The following is a 21741-nucleotide window of genomic DNA, read 5'->3' on the forward strand; positions in this document are numbered from 1 at the left end:
GCCCAGTCTCAGGTCAGGACAAGAAACACGATTTGGGCATATGTTTTCTCAGAGGACTCTGGCTACGTCCACACTGCTCTGTCAGGTCTCTTCCAGAGCACCTCTGGGTCATGTCACAGCCAGTCTGAACACTGCGCAGAGACCCTCTGGGCATGCCCACATGCCCGGATCGCTTCATTCTTCCTGTCCAGTTAGTTAAGCTGGGGCTCGGAATCTGTATCTGTTTCTACACCTGTCTGTGGTGTCAGTGGGGAAAATGAGACCCATTTCCAACCCCAAACCTCACCGATTATTGCAGTCTTAGATTTATCTTCTCTTTTACTTACATATCATATAGGGAAAAAAGAGACCATATGCATACATACACTTTTCCTGCTTTCTCCAATTGCAACTGTGGCCAACGTTTCTGAGGCTAGAAAGAGATGTAAATGGCAGAAGAGGCCCAAACTGTGCATTAGCAGAAGCATTTTGGGCTATCAGGTCTAAAAAGGGTTTACAGGGAGGGATATGCTGTGCTCTGACAGCATCCACCACCACTAATGAGACTCCGTCTTGGCCCCAGGGTCAGGCGACCAGGGAGCAGAGGAGAGAGTTGCAAGGGCAGAAAACTGAAGGATACAAAGCTGTAACTCCAAACTCACCAACTGCTCAGAGTATTCTTCTGTCACTTAGCATGTCATTATCTTTGTAGTTTGTGTCAGTACTAAACTAATACTTGCTTCAAGCCCTGACAGAACTGAAGGCTATCTTAACATGTCATTAACTGCAATCTTCTCTAAAAATTTAACAGAGACAGCTTCAAACAACATGGCATTACAATGATTGACTTATACATGGGGTCCATTAACTCAGAAGCTGTTTGTTTTTCTCATAGTTTATCAAAACCTTTCATCTTAAGCTATAAGGCTAATGCACACATTTTGGAATTCATACCATCATAATTGACCCAAATATAGAAGTGTGTATTAAATCATTTCAGCCTTAACTTACAGAAACATTTAAACTTAAAGGGCAAACCCTAAGACTGCAACTTTAATTACATCATGAATTTAACCTCTGACCCTCTACCTTCTATTTTAAGACTTCCTACTCATTTAAACCAAAGATATACAGAATGCCAAAGCAATAAGGTCAAATTATTCCCTCATCTGGAGCATAATGAAGTACTTCTCCTTTGAAATTCTGAGTGGTCTCATGGCACTCAATATTTCAGCGTTTAACTGATGACCCAGAGTACTTGCTCTGAAGTCACCAGACTTATGATGAATTTTACTTTCAAACTGCTGAAAAATAATTCTCTTTAGAGAAGCCAAAACAAATAACCAGCACACATTGATATTAGCCACACAATCTAAAGCTTTGACAGAACATTCACAGGCAGCATATGAATCTTAAATCCTGGGAGAACAGGAAGCTAACTAGGTCTTAGAGTGACTGACTGTGACTTTCCAAGGCTTAGCAGTGGTGTAACTGTATCATACACTTTGGAGTTAGTATGTCAAGTGTGAGGCTGCTTAAACTTAGAAAGGCCAAGTGATTTTTGCCTTCTTATATTTTGCTGATAATTTTCTACTTCAGCACTATTTATAGGGCTGAGGCAAAGCAGTCTGATGATTGTGTGTAATTGTATGCGTATCTGTATGGGAATGAGTAGGCAAAAAGAAAAAAAAAACAACAAAAAGAAAGTGTAGCTGAAAGTCTGTACACTTCAGTGCTCAAGGACATAGGATTTTCTTTGTTGCGTTCATTTTCTCTGCACTTATTTTAAGTGGGAATGAGTGAGTCCAACTTAGATATCTAACAATTCTTTTTAGATTTTAAGTGGAACAGCCCTCTTCAATATGTGTTTAAGTTCCCTGTACAGTCGGTGTGAAAAGAAGCCCCTTTGCTATGACAAGAAAGAGAAATCCAGTCTAAATTAATGCCAGTTAGATCTGAGACATTTTCTGTCCCTATAACATCAAAGTAGAGTCTTTGATTTTCTGACTTTTCTGACTATCAATTGCTGACGATCTCTGAGATATCCAGGAAATAGGAAAAGGTAATAGTCAGTTTGGAAAAGGAAAAATGAAAACCCTAGGTGTGTCCATTTCTCCATCCAGATTTCTCATAATGGTTCTCATTCCTGCAGTATCTTAACAGAGAGATTCTGAGCTCTTGCACTTAAAAAGTAGGTCCTACTTTTTAAGTGCAAGAGCTCAAAATCTATGTAAAGCAACCTATTTCCTTGGGCAAACAGATAGCTTTTCTGGTTCTTGTCTTGGTTTATTTATTTACTAATATTTTGCCTTTTGCTTGTAAAAGAGAGGAAATCTGCAATGGCTGAAAGTAGTTAGGTAAATAAATTTCTGAGTCACATCAATCATGACATTATGATTGAAGGAAAAGTCCGAAGCAAAGAAAAAAATGGATATATAACAGATAACAAGATGAATACATATGTCATCTCGTGCAGCACCACATTATATAAGAAAATTGATATTATAAAGCTGTGTCATCAAGCTCACCAGTTGCTTCAGTGCTACTGCTCTATAGCTGTCATCAGCCAAACACCTTGAAAATGCTGAACTCTACATTTCAGTACAGCCCACTGCACACAAGTTACCCTTATGCATATACAGTTTTCTGACTTACATTCTGGTTTGTTCAATTCTTCTCTTTGTTTTCATATTATTCTATCAGCTGCAATACATCCCGGTTATGATGATGGAAGTAGCTCCAACCAGGAAGGACTCAAAAATTCCTCCTACCCCAACTCCTTTCACACGCACTGTCACTGATAAACCATCAGACAATTTTAATAACTTGAAGATAGAACTTCAAGATAACTTGAATTCACTTGTCACACCACTGAAGGGGTCTCTACACAGTCTATCCTGAAAGCTGTGCTGAAACTATCCTCACAAGACTGCAGAAACTGCAGGCTTGCAACCACTGCCCCAGATTTGGCGGAAAGTCGTTTTCCTCGTCCCCGGTGCTTGCTGTGCATTGCACAGCTGGTATGTTGTTGGGCCATGGAGCATGTAAGGCAGGCAAGTGGATGGAAGTTGCCAAGCTGAGCTCAGGGACAGCATCATTTCTGAGCAGCGTGTGTGATCCTAAGCCATGCAACACCCATCTTGTATGCTATCATCTTCTGCTTTCTATAGGCAGCTTCCCTGGCCTCCCTGGAAAAGGTTCAACTTTTTTATTGTCCTTGGCCTCACTACATTTCCTAACGGTAAAGTGCCACACTTCTAACATGCTACTTAAAGTATTTTCTTTCCTTTTATAACATTCTGCCTCCATGTCTGGTTTTTTTTTAGGAAGCAGATGTACCCCCCCCAAACCCCACCCTTGCTTTAAGGCACTGAAAGTTAATTGACAATAGTCTGAGGACTAAATGTGCATGAAATAAACATTTCATTTCATGTATGAATGTGCAATGAAATTTTTTAGAGATATTGTAACTTCTTAAGAATGCATACTTTGAATATTTATTAAACATCTGAAATGGAGCCTGTTTAAGTTCAGCAGATAAGATTTCATTACAAATTGTGTCCTTTAACATTTCCATGCCCACAGTTCAGCTCAATGCTGTCAAGGTGTTTAATGCTCATCTTCCAGATTTCTTTCCTCTGGAGTCTAACCACAAGCAAGAGAGATGACAAAAACGGGGCAGTACATATTTTGAGGTTAAGTGATGCGCACCCTGTTGGGTCTTAAATAAAATATTGTGTCTTAAATTGTGCTTAAAAAATTAAAATATTGTTTCTTATATAAAACATATTAAGACCTCCAATTAAAATTCTGAATGCCAGATGCATAAGGCCATAAAACCTCACTCTTGTGCTAATTATAGGTTGTGGTTCATAGCAAAATGAAAGGGCTGACTAGCCAAAATGAAATCCTAACCACAAGTTGAGACTTTATGGCGGGAAGGTTTCTTTGGGCTGCAGCTTTGAGATGGAAGTATCTTTTGTCAGCTTCCAAATGATGTTATGAATGAGAAAAGTGGAGGATTCCTGGGGACGAAGAAAAAACATAAATCTGACTCAAGGCAATAACAGCTGGACAACCTATCTGGACCTCAGGACATGGGTTTTGTTAAAAGTTCTGCCAGTAACTCCAGGTTGGCTAGGCAGACCAACTCTTTCTGCTTTTTTTCCCAGTTGGATACACTTTTTTAGGCACATGTTTTATCAACCCAGGATGTAAATCCAGTTATGAATTGATGCCAGGAATATATAGGGAAAAATCAATAATTAAAAAATAAAATATTTTTTGCATGGACATTTTTAATGGAAGATTCTGGATTACTTTATTTATTTTGGAACCTTACTTTGCTCCAAAATTTGTCTATAATTTAACAATAAGAAGGATATTTTATTTCAGATTTGCTTATTGTGATTATAATATTTTCTTATGACAATTCTAACCCTTAATTTTAAAAAATGTCCCCAATATTTTCTTACAAAGATATTATATTTCAAGTCAGCCAAGAAAGGTGTCTAGGAGAGAGAATCTTTGAAAAGCAACCCAAAACAGAGATCTAATTTTAGATAGCTAAAGTTGGGTAAGGTAAACACTCCCCTTAGCATACAGCCCCCAAAAAATTTATTCAGCAGACACAAACCATATGCTGAACTAGCTCAAAACTTGATGGGCTGTGCTATCTCACCCTAATACTAACCCACAGCTAACCACAGCTCATGCTTCCTAACTTGCACTACTGGGATACAAGACACGTATTTTTCAGAAGTACTGGATTCATCATTCTGGCCATTCTTCCAGGGTTTTTAAGAAGAAGGTATGAACAGCTAATGCAGATTGTGTTACCTTTAGGAGCTGCTTTTGTCTGTCTCCTATTGGCAGGGTAGAGAGCTGCCATTTTTGCTTCCTTGCAAGCCCTTCTCAGTGTATATATACCATGTGTGATAAAATATTTCCAAGGATCAGGACTAATTGTCCTAATATGCATTATTGTTAGCGGAGGATAACTTCCCTCCAGTTAGAATATCATGTCTATTTATTTTGCTGAAAAATTATTTTCAGCTTTGCTGGGACATGACTGGCAACAGGGATGTTGCCACAGCTAATACAAAATCCCTGTCACATTTAAGGAGGCTTCAGTGCTTGCCTTTTTGTGTATATGGGAATTTTGCACAGTTAAATTTACAAGGTTGACTTATTTTCATTCTATTTTTTTCCAAGTACAAGTTGAGTTTTCAAAACCTCAAAGTTTTTGGGGTTTTTGTTTTTATTTTTGGGTTGGTTTTTTTTTTTCAGTTACACTTAACCTACCTGATGTCAGCCTATAGTTTTCTGTTTTTTCATGCTCATCCTATTACAGCTGAATCAATTTGCGTGTCACAATAGTCACAGCATGGACTGATGACTTCCAGTCTCTGTGCCAGCCACATTGCACAAAAGGCATTAATGTCACATATTAAGAAAAAGAATTACAATAGCATTTAGTAACCCACTGAAACCAACATCACTTTTGGAAACAACAAGGATGACATGCATAACCACATTATACAAACAACAGTATATACTTAACACATCTGCAGAACATTTGAACCAAACAGTGTAAGAAGAATTCAGCAATAGGAGCACTGGGCAGCAGGAAGGAACTTGTCAGAAGGTCTTGTTTGCTCCCTTGAACCCAATGTATGGTATCTATACCTAGATCAAACCCCACAGGTATTTGACCAATGTATTCTTAAAGCCCTGCAGTGCTGGGTTAATACGTTGCACCATTTCCTGACAATGTTTCTGACTTTGTTTTACCTTTGTCCAGTTTGAGCCTATAATGTCTTGCTTTACAAAACGTGGATACAGAAGACACGTTATTTCTTTACTATAGTTTCAGTTTTTTCTTCTAAACACTCATTCCTTCAGACTCTCCTTATGGGGAAGACTTTCCAATTTTCTGAACCTTCTTAATTCTTTCTGCATGTTCCTTACCACTTCTGAGTATAACAGAGGACAAATTCATGTATAGCTTATAATCTGTGCCCATTCTGATGTGACCAAATACGACGTTGACTTTTGCACAGTAATATTATATTGTCCAGTCTTTTCCTGTTAGTCTTATTTTAATCCCCCTCGCAGAACTGTTATCTTAATAATTTTCAATTCCAATATATACTTGATTACTTCTTCTCTACTTAGAACCTTACACATTTTCTGACTGAACTGTTTTATTTATCACAGAAATAATTTTTCTTTTTTTGCCAAAACCATCCCTAATTGTGCCCTGCAACAGCCTTGTGATCCCCCCCAGCTTTGTGATGTCTACAGATTTAAGATGACCTCTATTTCATCCTAAACGCCAGGAATTAATATATTGATTGAGAGAGACCCCTGCAGAACTGCTCATTTCACCCCTCCGTTTGAGTCACTCAGCCTGTGTCACCAGGTACTACTGGCAACTGTTCTACAAGTGGTTTTCTTAGACTGTGTTTTGAGTGACAGTTTATGAAATCTTACAAAACTCAAGCTATATGTGATATGTACTGCTTTTCCCCAACATCCAGAGCTTGCTATCTGGCGATGAAAGAAAACTATACTGTTATGAAAAGATTTCTTCTTGATAAATCCTGGTAGGCTGCTATTCATGTCCATGTTTTCTTTTAGGTGCTTACAAGTAGAATGTTGGATTATTTTCTTCAGGAAACTCCCTGGTGTGTAAAAGTATAGATTTTTTTTTTTTTTTTACTTGAAAAAGGAGAATAAAGAATGGAGAGGAAATGCAGCAAAATGAATTGGTGACAATTTCCAGATAGAATCAGAGGAAAAAATAATTGATTTCAAAGATGTGGGACATGCATTTGTTAGGTGTGACTGATGACACAAGACTTCAGCACTTAAATTCTCTTTTTTATCCTCCTCCTTGTATCTCTGGCAGCTAATCCAAAATACAGCCCCTACATAAGAGCGGTCATTTTCAATTAATGTTTTCCTATGAGCATTATTAGTGGATGGATATACCCTTCCTTCAATGTCAGTAGCGTGAGCAAGGATGGGAAATGACTTAAAAGTAGATACTCAATAAAAGGCTGTCAGGATATTTTGATTTCCAGCTCTGAAACTCATACTTGCTCTCTCAGCACGTATCTTTTTGAAACTAGGTGGAGGAGTTTTTCAAGGAAGAATTCGGGGCATTGCTCAAGTGCTCATAATGAAAAATGACAGGCAAACTGTGTTTTTACTCAGAGACAGTGCAAGAAGAAACTGGAAATGGTTTGGAAAAACATGACAACTAAGAAAGCAAAATAATCTTATTATGGAAATGATTAAAGGGGAACTCAAGTTATTTCTGTTGCATCATAATAAAGGTCATATATGCCTTTCTCAAAGTTTGCATGATGAGTGAAGCCAATATTGAAACTTCCTGAATGATTAAAGTAGACCTAGTGTGGTCCTTCACCAAGTCATGGTTTTAAATGCATGCACAGATACTTTTCTCAAACACAGAATGTTTCATAAAGGCAAAATAATTTTAGTGAAGTTTATGTCTGACCTTCCATTTCCTGACACCCCATGTTTTCAGTCTGATCAGGAAAATGTGGAAGAGCTCTTGCTTATCCCTGTTTTTTGCTTTCTCCCAAAATGGCTCCAATATTCAACTGGGGAGGCAGGAGAAAATTAGCTTGCTTATCCAGTGAGGTCTTGAGAGAAATGTTAGAAAAAATGAGTTCTTAGAATCTGAGATGGATCCTTTGTTTTGTCCTGAGCTTCATGAATGTAGAAACAAGAAAAGACGTCCCACTGGCTAACAAAGACTGTTCTTGAAGAAGAGCTTTTGCAGCAAGAACAATAACAAATTGGTAGCCTCTCTAGGTATCAATAAACTGTTTAGGAGATAGGAGTGTCTCAGAGGGAAGGGTGGGAATTAGCTAAACTTCTTTACAGCTGATTGCAATTATTTAGCATTGCAAAGTAATTTGAGATAGCTTCATGGCTGGAAAGTAAATTTTGTGTCTGAGAAAATTAAAAGGGTTATATTCTTAAGGAAAAAAGTAGGAATCAGGCAAATTTGCAAAACACTTTAAGTAAAATGTTCCATATTTTTTCAAAATATTATGAGGAAGGAATACAAAAGAGTATGGCAGGGACACAGAAACTCCATAAACCCGCAGAGGATGCAGAAAAATGACATAGAAATCTGTTTCACAAGTATATTATTCCTGGTATGTTAGTCAGTGGTTTGTTATTTAGCAGCAGTTCTAGTTTTTAATCATACTATAAGTTTTCTATGTTTCATAGATACAAACAGAACTTTTTTCTGAAGTAAAAAGAGGAGACCAAGGCTCAGGCAACTAAGCTAGGAATGAAAAATGAAAGGGTTTTTGACAGGCAAAGGTTTGGCAATTGATTTTTATTACAGGTTAATGATATTCTCAGCTGTGTTCAATTCCTTAATGACAGATGCTTTAAGATCCTCCCTGCATGCAAGAATCAATTGAACAATCCTACTGCTTATGAGGTTTCAGAAAAAATAGAAAAGTGTCAGAAATAATAAAAAAAAAAATCCTTTTGAATTTTCACTGCAAAGAGATCAAAGAGGAAGTGGGAGAGGCGTGCATTATTATAACCTGCCCTGTGTGGTGAGAGACCAGGGGCAGAATAGGTAGTTAGAGGTATTTAAGGGTAGATTTCTAGAAAGAAGCCTTTGAAACTGGTGCCAAGGGGAATGGATTGGTGCAAACTCTTCAATACTGTGACTTCCCCTTGTTTCAGGTTAGTCTTAGTGTTGTGTTTATCTTGAGTTTACTCACTGATTGTGGATCTTGATCTGTACATTATCTCATACACCTGCATCCTAGTAATCAAATGGGTAAAGACGTATTCCTAATGTGCTTTACGATAGGGAAATTGTTTTTCTTTGAGCTTATGTAAGTACACTTTTACTCAATTGAGTGCATGGTAGTAACAGAGGATTAAATGATCAGGGAAGAGAAATTCCATCTTGTCAGCCAGCTTGTTTGTACTTACAGTTGATGTCATAAAGGTGGTTGGTAGCACATAAAATGGTGGCAGAATTCTTTGCATTTTATGCACATATTCAGCTGCATCTCAGCAGTATGTAATATGAAATATAAGGCTCTGAGGGTAGATATTTTAGGTTTCCTTTTTTTCTGCCAGAAGGCCTCACATATTGTGACAAGCCTGCAAACTTTGATAATATTTTATTACTAATCATCAACAATATTTTAGTAGCTGAATTAAAAGGGGAAATAACTTTGCCTCCTGCCATTCTGGGGTGAAGACGTGGAAGAAATAGATCCTGGCGCTGCCTTAAAGGACAATTAGAACACTTCTGTCAGCACAGTATGTGACATGTATCCTCTATCCAGAAAACAGTTGGTAAATTGACAGGCTAAATTGGCAGTCTCCTAGGAAAAGTAAGCCTCTGCAATCATGTTAATGGACTCTATCAGTCACTTCATTGTGACTTTAGAATTTGTTGGGCTGTTTCAGCTGGATGTTAACAGGAAGGAATATTAGAATAGAATCATTTAAGTTGGAAAAGACATTTAAGATCATTAAGCCCAACTGTAAACCTAACACTCCCATGTCCACCAGTAAACCATGTCCCGAGGCACCACATCTACGCATTTTTTTAAAATACTTCCAGGGATGGTGATTCAACCACATCCCTGAGCAGTCTCTTCCTATGTCCAACAACCCTTTCGGTGAAATTTTTTTCCTAATATCCAATCTAAACCTCCCACAGCACAACTTGAGGCCATTTCCTCTCATCCTAATGCTAGAAGAGACCTACCCTCACTTGCCTACAACCTCCTTTCAGGTGGTTTTAGGGAGCAATGAGGTCTCCCCTCAGCCTCCTCTTCTCCAGGCTAAACAACCCCAGTTCCCTCAGCCACTCCTCATCAGACTTGTGCTCCAGACCCTTCACCAACTTCGATGCTCTTCTCTGGACAGGCTCCAGCACCTCTACATCTTTCTGGTAATGAGGGTCCCAAAGCTGAACACAGGATTCGAGGTGCAGCCTCACCAGTGTCACTAGTGGGACGTAACTCCATTCACCACCACTCTCTGGGCTTGGCTGTCCAGCCAGCTTTTACCCAGTGCAGGGTACACCCATCCAAACCACGAGTATCCAGTTTCCCCAGGAGAATGCTGTGGCAGACAGCGTCAAAGGCGTTACTAAGGTCCAGGCAGACAACATCCACAGCCTTCCCCTCACCCACTACATGCAGGTCACCTTGTCACAGAAGGAGGTCACGTTCGTCAGGCAAGACCTGCCTTTCATAAACATATGGTAGCTGGGCCTGATTGTCCTGCATGTGCCACGTGATGGCACTCACTTCCCCGGCACCAAGGTCAGGCTGACAGGCCTGACCGTTTTCCAGATCATCCTTCCTGCCTTTCTTGTAGATGGGCATCACACGGGCTAACCTCCAGCCTTCTGGGACCTCCCCAGTTAGCCAGGACTGTTGACAAATGATGACAATTTGACAATGGATGGACTATGACAAAAGCAAAGTTGATGATGGAGGGCCATAAATAAGCAAGTTTCTTGATAGTGGCATGTTTCTGTTTTGTGAATTTTCATATGGTTTTCCAATGGCTGAATGTTTGGAAAGTGATTAATTTTAAAGATCATTAGGTATGATTGCATGTTTGATTCTCAAAGACTAATGTTCACTTTGAAAAGTCTTTTGAGTTCTACTCTTCGTTGAATACAACTTGTTTAAGAGGTATCTCCACAGGCAAATTCCAGGTGACTCCATTTCAGCACAGTGGTTCACAGACAAGGAAGAAGTCTGGAATGGCTTCGAAAATATTTTTCAGTGGACCATTTTGCAGCATTGGGATTACCTGGAAGTTTATGTCCATCAGAAAGTGCTGTGCCTTTGAAATAGTTTCTTTCAACAATAGGACTTCAGTGGTCTTGTTCCTAAAGTCTTTCCTGGGTTTCTGCATTGGACACTGTCAGAGAGGAGGTATGTTGTAGCTGAACCCACAGGATAGCATTTATCCCTAGATTTAAACACCTAACTATAGACTTGTTATGTGAATTAGATTTTTAAGCTCCTGTGATAGTGAGCGCAAATCTGAGGCTCATCTCAATTGCCCCCATGTAGGTGTCTAGTGCTATTTCAAATACGTCCAGATGTCCTGTATGACCTCCATCCAGTTCACCACAAAGGCACAGGTCTTGTACAGGTCCTGTGCCATAACTGCCAGGCCCATACACATCTCAGATATACTAGGATGCCTCACATTACACTTATCCACTACAGGTGATCCTTCCAGCTGGTCCCCTGGCTGATATAGTCAGCAGCATCCAGAGAACTGTTTTTCTTAGCCTACAGTAGACACTTGCATTTCATCAGCAGACCATCGAGCTCTTCACTGACCTTACTGGGAGCTCAGATACCTGACTTATATGCAAGCACTAAAGGAGTGATTCAGGTATCTAGACACACGCATGTAGAACCATTTAAAATACCCTGGAGAATCAGAGCTCTACGTAGACATGACACAAGACCTACTGGAGGGTCTCACCCCTTTGCAGCACAGGTGGAGGGCAGACGGCTACCCTGATGCAGGGGACATCTCTGCATAGACCCCTGGCTCTACTGCTACATCGCATTCAGCTTCAGATACCTGAATCAGGAGCTGACTTCCACCCCTTACATACAACTGTATACTTCTATTTATATATAGTGCAGATCTTCTCAATCTGTTTTATCAAGGGCAAAGTCATTAACTGTCCCCTGAGAGGCTGCTCCAGGCAGAGAAGATACTGGTTTGTTTATATTACCGCTTTAATGTTTATAAATTTGTTACCTTCATAAGTTACATTGCACAGCCAAATGTAAAGATAATTGACTCTATGGGGATTTCTAGACCTTAGACGACAAGACTACCTCAATCAAAAAAGTTTCTACTTGTTGAACCTCTTGGTCTTAATAGCTTTGTACTATACTACTGGCCTCAGAGCTGATACTTAACCTGTTTTCAAGCACTGAAAGGCTGTTAAAATCTTTAGTTGAAACTATCTTTGCAGTTGTTGAGTTGTCAGGTAGTAAAAGCAGGTAGGTTTGGCAAAAATTATTCCAGGCAGGAAGGCTTATAAAGAGGACAGTAGAGCACTGCTAATTGTAGAAGGCAGAGATTTTTGACATTTTCTTTTGTTAATTGTATGCTGTCCTTATTCTGATTGCAAACTTGGGTGAGTGCTGTAAAGTGAGACTCAACAAATACAAAAAGAAGGGAAAATGTGGAGGAGAATTCTTGAGGAGAAATCTGACTTTCCCACAGAACTATTTTCTGCATTAAGCTTCTACAGATTTTTATTTCTTTTAGATTTTCAAATGTTTATTGCTTATCTGCACTCATCTTCTTGTGGTAGAAAACTGTTTTCATTTCCAGCATGAGCTGAAAACAAGAAGTATGAAAAAACCAGCCAATAATGACAGAAAAGCACTTAATCTTTCTGAATCTGCAACACTTAAACTTTAAGTATAGGTTTGGTTCACTAGTCTTTGAACTAAATCTGTATTCGTCATCATCATTATCTTCTGAACTTCAGCAAACTGCTAAAATGGAGGATTATATTCACAGCATGTGCAAGCCATCATCAAGAATATACACCTGCCAGGATTTATCTGTAAGGATCCTGCTAGTAAGTTGGGTTTTTTTTGTTTGGGTTTGTTTTATTTTTTATGTTGCCAACAAAAAAATGGTTCACTTTTTACAGGTCAAGAAACTATCACTTTTCTCCATATTTTGCCATACTTCTTTTGCCACTGCTTCAATTTTGGAATATTATGATTTACCATTCATTACGAGGTGATGGGTGCATAATGTGGAACACATTGCCTACCTCAGTATCGAACCTGCTAGCAGCCCTATTGGATGGCACCAGCATACCAGCTTCTGGAGTCTTTCTTCAGTAATTGTGACAGGTTTTTCTACACAGCCACCCACCCTACCTCTGATGCATACAAACACAGACAGCTTGAGTTTATTGCCAACACGTAATGACACCTAAGCACAGCATTTTTTGAACTTGAAAACAGCCAGCATCCCTCTAAAAAATCAAAGAACAATACTTTTGTAAATCCGTATCTCCACCTCATATGCAATTACTCATCTCCACCTTTACAGTACACCTCTCCTTAAAAGATACCTGTTTTTTTCATGTGCTTTTCATGTGTGGTTTTGTTTTCACGATTATATGAAAGAATGAACATGTGGATAGGCTACTACATCTATTTCATCAGTAAACTGAAACATCTCCCTACACAGCTTGTCCCATTCATTTCTGTCTATCAGTATGTTAAAACCTGTCAGAAAATTCTAATTAATCACATGCCACTGGGAAAAAAAAATATTCAGCTACCCACTCAGGCAGCTAGGAGTGGGAAGAACCAACTTTGTGCCCTCACATTGCACTTCAAGACTGTGTACTTCAAGCCCGACAAAATAGCTTTGCATTGCCTCCTCCATACTCATTACTAGCTAGACTGTCATTAATCAGAACACTCAAAAAAGGCACTTAGTTCATGAACTTCTGTGGGAGACATTTTCAAAACATTAATGATGCTTTAATCTCAACAGATGAAGAACATTACACAAGTGATTGCAAGTGATATTTTCCAAAGTTACTGTAGAAAGGGTTTAGATAAGAAAAACCACAAGGCATCATGCAGTGCTCATAAAATCTTTCTCCTTCTTCCTGCCCCTGCCTCACCAATATAAGTCCCAGTTCAGTAAATAGGTGAAAATTCAAAATAACATCTTAAAAAAACAGGTCCAACACCTTTGCAGTTAAAGCCTGGTGTGTAGGCGTGCTGGACCTACAACTTGTATGTATTCCCTGGTCGTCTCTGTGATGACCCACACTGTTACCGGGGAAGGTACAACTCTGACATAGCAACTTCCCCATGTATGCCACTGGGTTGTGGAGCAGTGCAGGGCTGGGAAAACAGTACCATCCCACAGGGCTTGGGAGGAAAATAATGGGCCAGAGCTCTGCACATACTAAAAGGAGCCTGAGCCTGAGACTGTAGCTCGGCTATGAGCAGCTTGAGAAGAGCACTGGCTTCATCAGAGGACCCTGGGACTCCTCAAAGGGCAGTTTCAAGAAGTCCAAAGATACTAAGAGACATGAAAGGAACAGAGTGGGTAATGAAGCACATATGGGGAATTTCCTAGGAGACAGGAGCTCTGTCAGAAGAGCAGAATCTACACTGCCAGCATTTCAGGAATGGAAGATGACCCTTCAGGCTCTGTACTGCTTTCATGCTGGTTCCTGACTTTTCACCTTTAGAATTCTTATATTTCTGGGAATACTGCCAGACTGAAGACACATTGCCTGCAAAGCTATCTGGCCTTGCTTCTGTAACCCCTTTCAGATAGTTTAGGTGAGTGCCTGAACATCCACGTAGCAGCCTGCCCCAGTGGTCTGGAAACTATACTGTACAACATCCTTGACACATCCTCACACAGGACCTTCCCCTCCTCCTGGCTGTTCTCTTACGCCCTTTTATTCTCTCCAAAAGTACATGGCAACACTGCTAAAAATAAAGAGACATATTTTGACATAAGATCAATCATTGTTTATTCTGATAACTACATGCAGTAGATTCAAGTGAAAGACAACTTGTATTGTCAACACCTCCTCTTATACCTTCCCACACTCCAAATAATTATCAATCAGCTAAATGCATCAAGATTTATAAAATATAAATTTAGCCTGTAACAGTAAAATAATGCCCCTTCTTTCCCCACTTCTCAAAAAGTCCCAGGATAGCAAGCTTTCCTACTGGTCCACCTGGATAACACTTCCTGTCCAAGAGCTCACAGTGCTGCTAACACATTGCGTATCACATAAATGCCAGAGCAAACTCCACAGTGCTGGTCTGCCCATTGTCCAGATCAGGGGGCTGGTCAGATGTCCCTGTAGCTCTCTGCTAGCTCTTTCAGCACCCAGATGTGGGATGATGGCCTGGTGCCTCCCTTGGTGAAGATGCTGCCACCACACACCCTGGGACCCAGGAATTCCAAAACATTCTGGATCCTCTTGTTCACACATGGCTAAAATGTCCCTGGCAGGCACTGTGCATGTGGCATACACCAGAATTAGGTTGTGTTTGCCTCAGATTCCTGGATTCACATCTGGTTTGCAAAGTATCAGAGCTGCTATCTTCTTACATATGACTTCTCACGTCACCCATCTCTCCCAGATGCCATTTTCCTTGCAAAATAAAAGCATATAATCACAGCTTGCTGTCCTTACCCTCTACACAAAAGTTTTGTCTCTTTCATTTCAGTCCTTTCCCTCAGAGATGAAGGCTGGAACATGCCATACCTTTTACCCAGCTGCTCAGGAATATTCCAGTTGTAAAGCCTACCATGACCAGAAAGACTACTGAAGAGTTCCTTAAATGTGATGAAGAAGGATTGCTCACAGTCTGAGAGAGTCTCTCTGAAGAGAAAATTGTAACTATCCTTATGCTCTTCCTGAGGGAGACTCAGAATGTGGTAGTGAAATCAGAAACTTGAATCCATAGTTCTGAGTGCAACCCAAACAGTAGCTAACCATGTTTGTAGAATGCATGGGAACCATGGGAAGAATTGGGATAGTGGAAGAGGATTTTTCAGAGTGACTACATGTTACTTCAGGGTAGATGAACATTTCCAGGTCCACTGTAACCAGGTGGCATTGACAATCCCTGCTGTGGTCACCTCTGTCCTGTCTTAACTACTAGCATTGGAAAGGCAATAAGAGCGCAGGAAGGTGCTGAGAAGCTAATTCAGGTATCAGTATCTTCTACCACTTCCTAACCACATGCCAGACTTTTACACCCTGTCTCTGCTACCCGTATGCAATACACTCTTCACCAAGGAATATGCTGCATCTTTCAGTCCTTCAGAAATGCCTGTCTGTAAATTTTAAGTTTTGGCAGTTTAGGTTTTGCCTTTTTGAATAAATATTTTTTTTTTCCTCCCCATACTTAGATAACACATTGAACTTATACTTTTGGCCCTTTGGGACACTTCCAGGAAAATCCATGAAATCCAATGAAAACACGTCTATACCATGGACTTGCATTTTTAGAGGCCAGCACATTGAAGAAGCTGATGCCTGGCTCCCTGGTTCAACTTTGACTGGTAGGAACCATGACTGATTCTGCGGGAGTGAGCAAGCAGCAGAAACACAGGTTGCAAGTATGAGATGGAGAAATTCAACATGTATAACATTTCTTAGCACAGTAAGTAGAAGGCAGCAATTTTGCATAAAGCAGTTTACGATGTGATTTTACTGCTGTCCCAGGAAAGCAAAAAGGCCATGAAAGTTGTAGGAAGTGGATATAGTCTCTATTCAGCTTCCTACTTCCAGCATTATGCCAGCAATTTCTTCTTTTCTCTGCACATAGTGTAAGAACACAGCACACAGAAGGAGAGAGGAGTCAAGCTGATCCAAAAGACCTTCAGGAAATGAAATGCACATTTCACAGCATTCTTGCAGAGCCAGAGTTAATTGAAGCAATTCTTACAAAGGTTTCCTAAGCTAGTGCAACTGAAAGTATGCACTGACTGTTACACACTGACTCTTCTGCTAATGTTGACCAAACAAGAGATGGAAAATTTTAGATATTGTGTCCCTTGCTGGGACAACCTGGAAATGCAGAGGTGATGTACAAGGAGCTGATGCACTACAGGCAGAAAGATCTTCCTGTTAATAGAGAAACCTGTCTGGCCAGTGGACAGGAGACAGGGACAGAAGTCTCACTAAGGACACCGGCAGCTCTGGGAAAGACTGGGTAAGTGTGACCTTTCTTCTGTACATCCAAAGCACCCACAGAGTAATCTGCTATATAGGAGATTTACCTCCCAAACTGCCTTGATGACTAAAAAATTTGCAGTTCCAAACTAACTGGAAGAAAGCTGCAGGGGCTGGAGTTGGCCAGCTTCCACTTTCTTACCACGACCCTCCCTTTGTGCCCAACAGTGTTTTCACATTAATTGACTTCCACACCAGAGGAGTGAACCAAGGACATATCAGCACAATCAGCTCCCTCCCTGTCCTAAAGTTCTCCCTCCTCTACCAATTCCCTTATGTCTGTAAACGCTAGTCTGCCATTAGCATGGTATTTTTTTCACACATCTGCAGAAAGCTGTCCCCAGGGTATCCACCTATAAAAATACCCACAGTATCATGAGACTGACATCTAACAGTGAACAGGAAGGCATAAAAGCACCACCGTGTGCTTTTGCTAGCCAGGCAATGCCTGCAAACATTGCCGTCAGGTTCCCATGCCCTAAATCTAGACTGTTAGCAAATAAATAGATTCAAGTTTAATAACCGACTCTTCAGCTTCATTTATGTGCTTTGTAGCATCCTTAGAAGACAGCCACACCTCTGCTTCAGTCTTCGCTGAGTGTACATGCATACCTAGGTGGTCAGCACCCAGCCAGAGATCGATGCCTGGGTTCCTCAAGCAGTAGAGCACACTGTGATTTAAATAAAGGTATTCTACGCATTTTTTTATTCTACCTATCCCCCATCCCATATGTGGATGCTGCATGCAATTTAACACAATAAAAACATTTTCTGCAGATACCAAATTTTAAAGAACAGCTTTTTTCCCCTCTTAATTTGGCATTCAACTATCCATCCGGGTAAGCAACAAGTGACTTGGCAGATAAATAAGGACATATGGCTTTGAGGAACTGGTAATTTAAAAGTACTTGGACAAGTTTCCTCAACTCATTCACCTTAATTTGTGTTATTCTCTTTCACGTGTACTTTAGCAACTGCTACAGCTAAAGAAGTGTAGAAAATATAATGCAAACAACATGATTTTCCTGAGTTCCATAAATGTGTACCACAAAATACTCACTCACAAACTGCCTAACAGGGGTCAGATACAATTCAAAGCTGTTAAAGGTACATGCCCCATCTGCAGTCACCAGGTGGCACCAGATGTATCCATATACTGATAATCAGCTCAAGGCCACTGTAACCGATAAGGACTTTGAAATGCAAAGCACAAAACATATAGGTATTAGCTATAGTCTACTAACCACTCAGCTGTTTGGCTCGAGACTTTAGATATACCTTTAATGAGATCTGACTGTTGCTTGTTGTTGTTTGGGTTTTGGTGGTGCTTTGTTTTTGTTTTTTTTGGTTTGGTTTGGTTTGGTTTGGTTTTTTGAGGAGGAAGTATTAAAGAGTAAGATTCAGTGGCATCTCCTAATTTTGAAGATATTGACTGAAAAACTTCTCAAAAAATGCAAAAATATATTATTTTAACTAAATGCACTGATTCTTGATCAGAATTAACATCTTACATTTTTCCTCCTTTTCTATTTAGACATTTAATTGTTTAAAGAATTAAATTTTGGAGAAAAATCACTTATTTCAAAAGATACATTTCAGAAGTCCTCAAGAATTGTACCTTTCTGCTGATACAAGAAGATACGTTTTCTGGCTTTCTGACATTGTCAATGAGGTCTTGAATTATGTAGGAAAACCTATGCGTAAAAATTATTTTGGTTTACAAATACAATTACATTATTGTATGAAGGCGAAATTAGCTATGCATCATACATAGTATATTAACTCATGATTGTAAAGAAATAGTGAGAGCTAATTCATTGACTTGTAAATCATGAGTCATACTGGGTTTTTTCTGCATTTGAATGTTCATAACTTTCATCAGTAATGTAATATTTGGGAATCTAAACTGTTTCTTGAACTTGGCAGTATTTAGCACATGTATCTTTCTTACTATCATCTGTCTCCTCCGTGAATAACTCCATCAGGGGCAAAAAAACCCCAGCAAAATGATGAAATCTTGACCTCACTGAATCAATGGCAAAACTCCCACTAACTTCAAAGGGCCACGACTTTACCACACATGACTAGCTTTATACAACAAAGGAAAACCAAACAGGCAAAGATATCATGTCATTAAAAGTACAGAGTCTGAAAATGAATCATCATCTAAACAATATGTCAGATGTTTACAAATAAAAGTAATCAAAAAGTCAAGTTGTAATTTGAAATAGTTTCAAGAAGAATTTGATTCTCCAGGGAAAAAAGACATATCTCATATCTCTGTCTAAACAGCGAAAATGTAAATTTTAGTATAAAATTCTAAGCATCCAGATTTTATATCTTTAGCCTACTGTAAAGATTTTTCAGCCAGCAGGTACTTTTGATTATTAAATAAATAAATATATTAAATATGCACACTTTTATCTGCTTCATTGCAGCATTACTGTAAAAATGTAATCCACTTTTACATTCTTCATACATACTTCAGCATGTCCTGTTTCTAGAAAAGAACCAACATGACTATCTACACAGACGGCATCCACAGATGCTTAATGGTTGTTGGGGTCTCCAGTGCAAACAACACCATGAGCATGCAAATAATCTATTTGTTTAGAGAACATTTTTTTTAAAACATTGGCTTGCAAGCAATATTAGCATTTGCAACGGGCAAGCGTAGCCTGGTACAGACACAAAAGATGTCTCTGTTCAAATAATTCATGATTATTTGTCATGCTTTATAGTAATGGGAAGACCCTCAGCAAGTACAACCAGGGAAACAAAGGACAAGAAGGAGAAGCAGCACTCTCACCAGCCAGCAGTGCAGTCCAGCACTGAAACTATGCACTTAAACTCCGGCCCAGAGAGCTAACCTCTAGTTTGGAGCAAAGCAGTTTGTGGCTAATTTAACACTGTAGAATGCACCCAAACAGTACACCTATCTTTCGTCTGCTACAGCATGAAGCTCACCTAAAACAAGTTTTTGTATTCAAGCGTTTCCATTACAGTAGCTGCGGCACATACCAAAAAGTAGTCCTGAAAGTCTAAACAACAGCCTGAAACATAGGAAACTAGTGTAAGGAAGTTTGTAGACTCTCTCTCCAGCTAGTCCAAAAAGTGGTTTATGCCATCTTAAGTAACTGACAAAGACAGCTAGAGCTGCTTTCCAGGGATCTCCCCTTTCGTCCATTGGTAAGGGAAGCCCAGGCAGCCAGGTCAGAGATGAGACACAGCCTTAGATGGCTAACATCAACTGAGATGAACTCCACTCTGCACATGGCAACTTCCACTATCGAGGCTGGAGAATGGAGACACAGGTGGTTTAACTGTTTTGACACAGGGCTGTGCACTGATCCTTCCAGGTCCTGGTACACTGCATTGAGAAATTCCTGTAAGTTGTATTCTCATCTGCACCATCAGTTGAGAAATAATCTAATGTGAATCTAGTTTTCTTCCCTTTCTGTGATGTAAACCTGTTGCCATTACAAAGGAGCTCTGCTTTTACTGTCTAGAAGACAAAGCAGACACACATTTGTACAAAGACCGACTTACTGTATTTCTTTCTTTCCATAAGAAAAAAAGCATAGAATTCATGTTATTTTATCAGCAAAACTTACACTCTTTACCTATTATCTGCAATTCTATCCATAGTGAGTGCATTATACTGTAATTAAAGTATATTGCATGCATTATCTGTGAAAGGGCTGTAATCATCTCAACATACTATTCATTGAAATACATTAATACAGTACCTGTAATACATGAAAATTGAAATAGATGAAAATATAATACAATGTTATAACTATTTTCAAGGTTTTTCTTCCTGCAAGAATCCTAGGAATATCAGAATTTATGGGCTATGTTATCCTGTCCCCAGTATTTTCTTAAAATGAGAAGGATACGCAAGAGTCTAGCTCCCTCCTAGAGATGTCTCAACGCAGTGCAAGGGGAAGCAGAGCAGGCATTGAATTTATCATGAATGAGACTGTATGTAATGATTTTTTCCTTTGAGAGAAGACAGGGAGAAAGGGAGAGGAGTTTGTACCTTTCTAGCTGTACTTGATAGGATGGATGACTACTGGAGGAGACAGGGCTGAAAGACTGATCAATTGGGTCATGTCTCCCAGTGTTGCCTTGCTGAGTTAAGAGACAGCGACCTCCACACGGAGGGGTTGAAACCTTCATCAGCTTTAAAGGGAATTTAATAATTAATTTAAATGGACCACATCTTACCACTAATATTCTCTTTGGAATTATTCTGATCTTTGAATCATTAAAGATTTCCCACAATATCTGCAGGAATAATGTTACCATGTCAGAGGTGTCACGAGCAAAACCTGTTTATCAACTTCAAGATTCTTCTGAGTGAGTTTATAATGGGTGCAAAGCTCTGGCTTGAAAAAGCTTGACTTTTCTTACTGCACAGTCTTCCAGGAAGGGAGTTTTGTGCATGATCAGTTAAATGTAAGCCCGATTCTGGCTTTATATAGAAGGCAGTTAACAATTCACTCAGCTCTAAGTGGAAAACCTTATTCAGGCTGCAGGTAGGAAGGATGCAGGACATGTTTGCCCTTTCTCACTGGAACCTAGATCTCATGTGACTTAACTACATTAAACTGATAAGCCTTGTGGATCTGTGCAGATTTGACTCCATGACAAGAGATGACCTTGAGAGTCTTGAGAGGTGGGCACCACATGAACCTCATGAAGACCAACAAGGCCCAGTGAAAGGCCCTGCACCTGCATTGGGGATATCCCCAATATCAATACAGACTGGGGGATGAAGGGCTTGAGCACAGTCCTGCTGAGAAGGACTTGAACATACTGGTGGATGAAAAACTGGGCATAAGCAAGCAACGTGCACTCACAGCCCAGAATGCCAACCATATCCTGGGCTGAACAAGAAACATGGCCAGCAGGTTGAGGCAGGT

The 21741-nt window shown here is 39.7% G+C and overlaps 1 protein-coding gene across 1 annotated transcript in view; it reads right to left on the reverse strand.

Annotated features, from left to right (window-relative positions):
- The window catches only part of TRPC4 (transient receptor potential cation channel subfamily C member 4), a 162009-nt gene that overhangs the window by 78507 nt on the left and 61761 nt on the right, over positions 1–21741 (reverse strand). The gene's annotated exons all lie outside the window — the stretch shown is intronic.

The sequence above is a fragment of the Falco naumanni genome, chromosome 2, assembly GCF_017639655.2.
Source record: "Falco naumanni isolate bFalNau1 chromosome 2, bFalNau1.pat, whole genome shotgun sequence".
Classification (NCBI taxonomy): Eukaryota; Metazoa; Chordata; class Aves; order Falconiformes; family Falconidae; genus Falco; species Falco naumanni.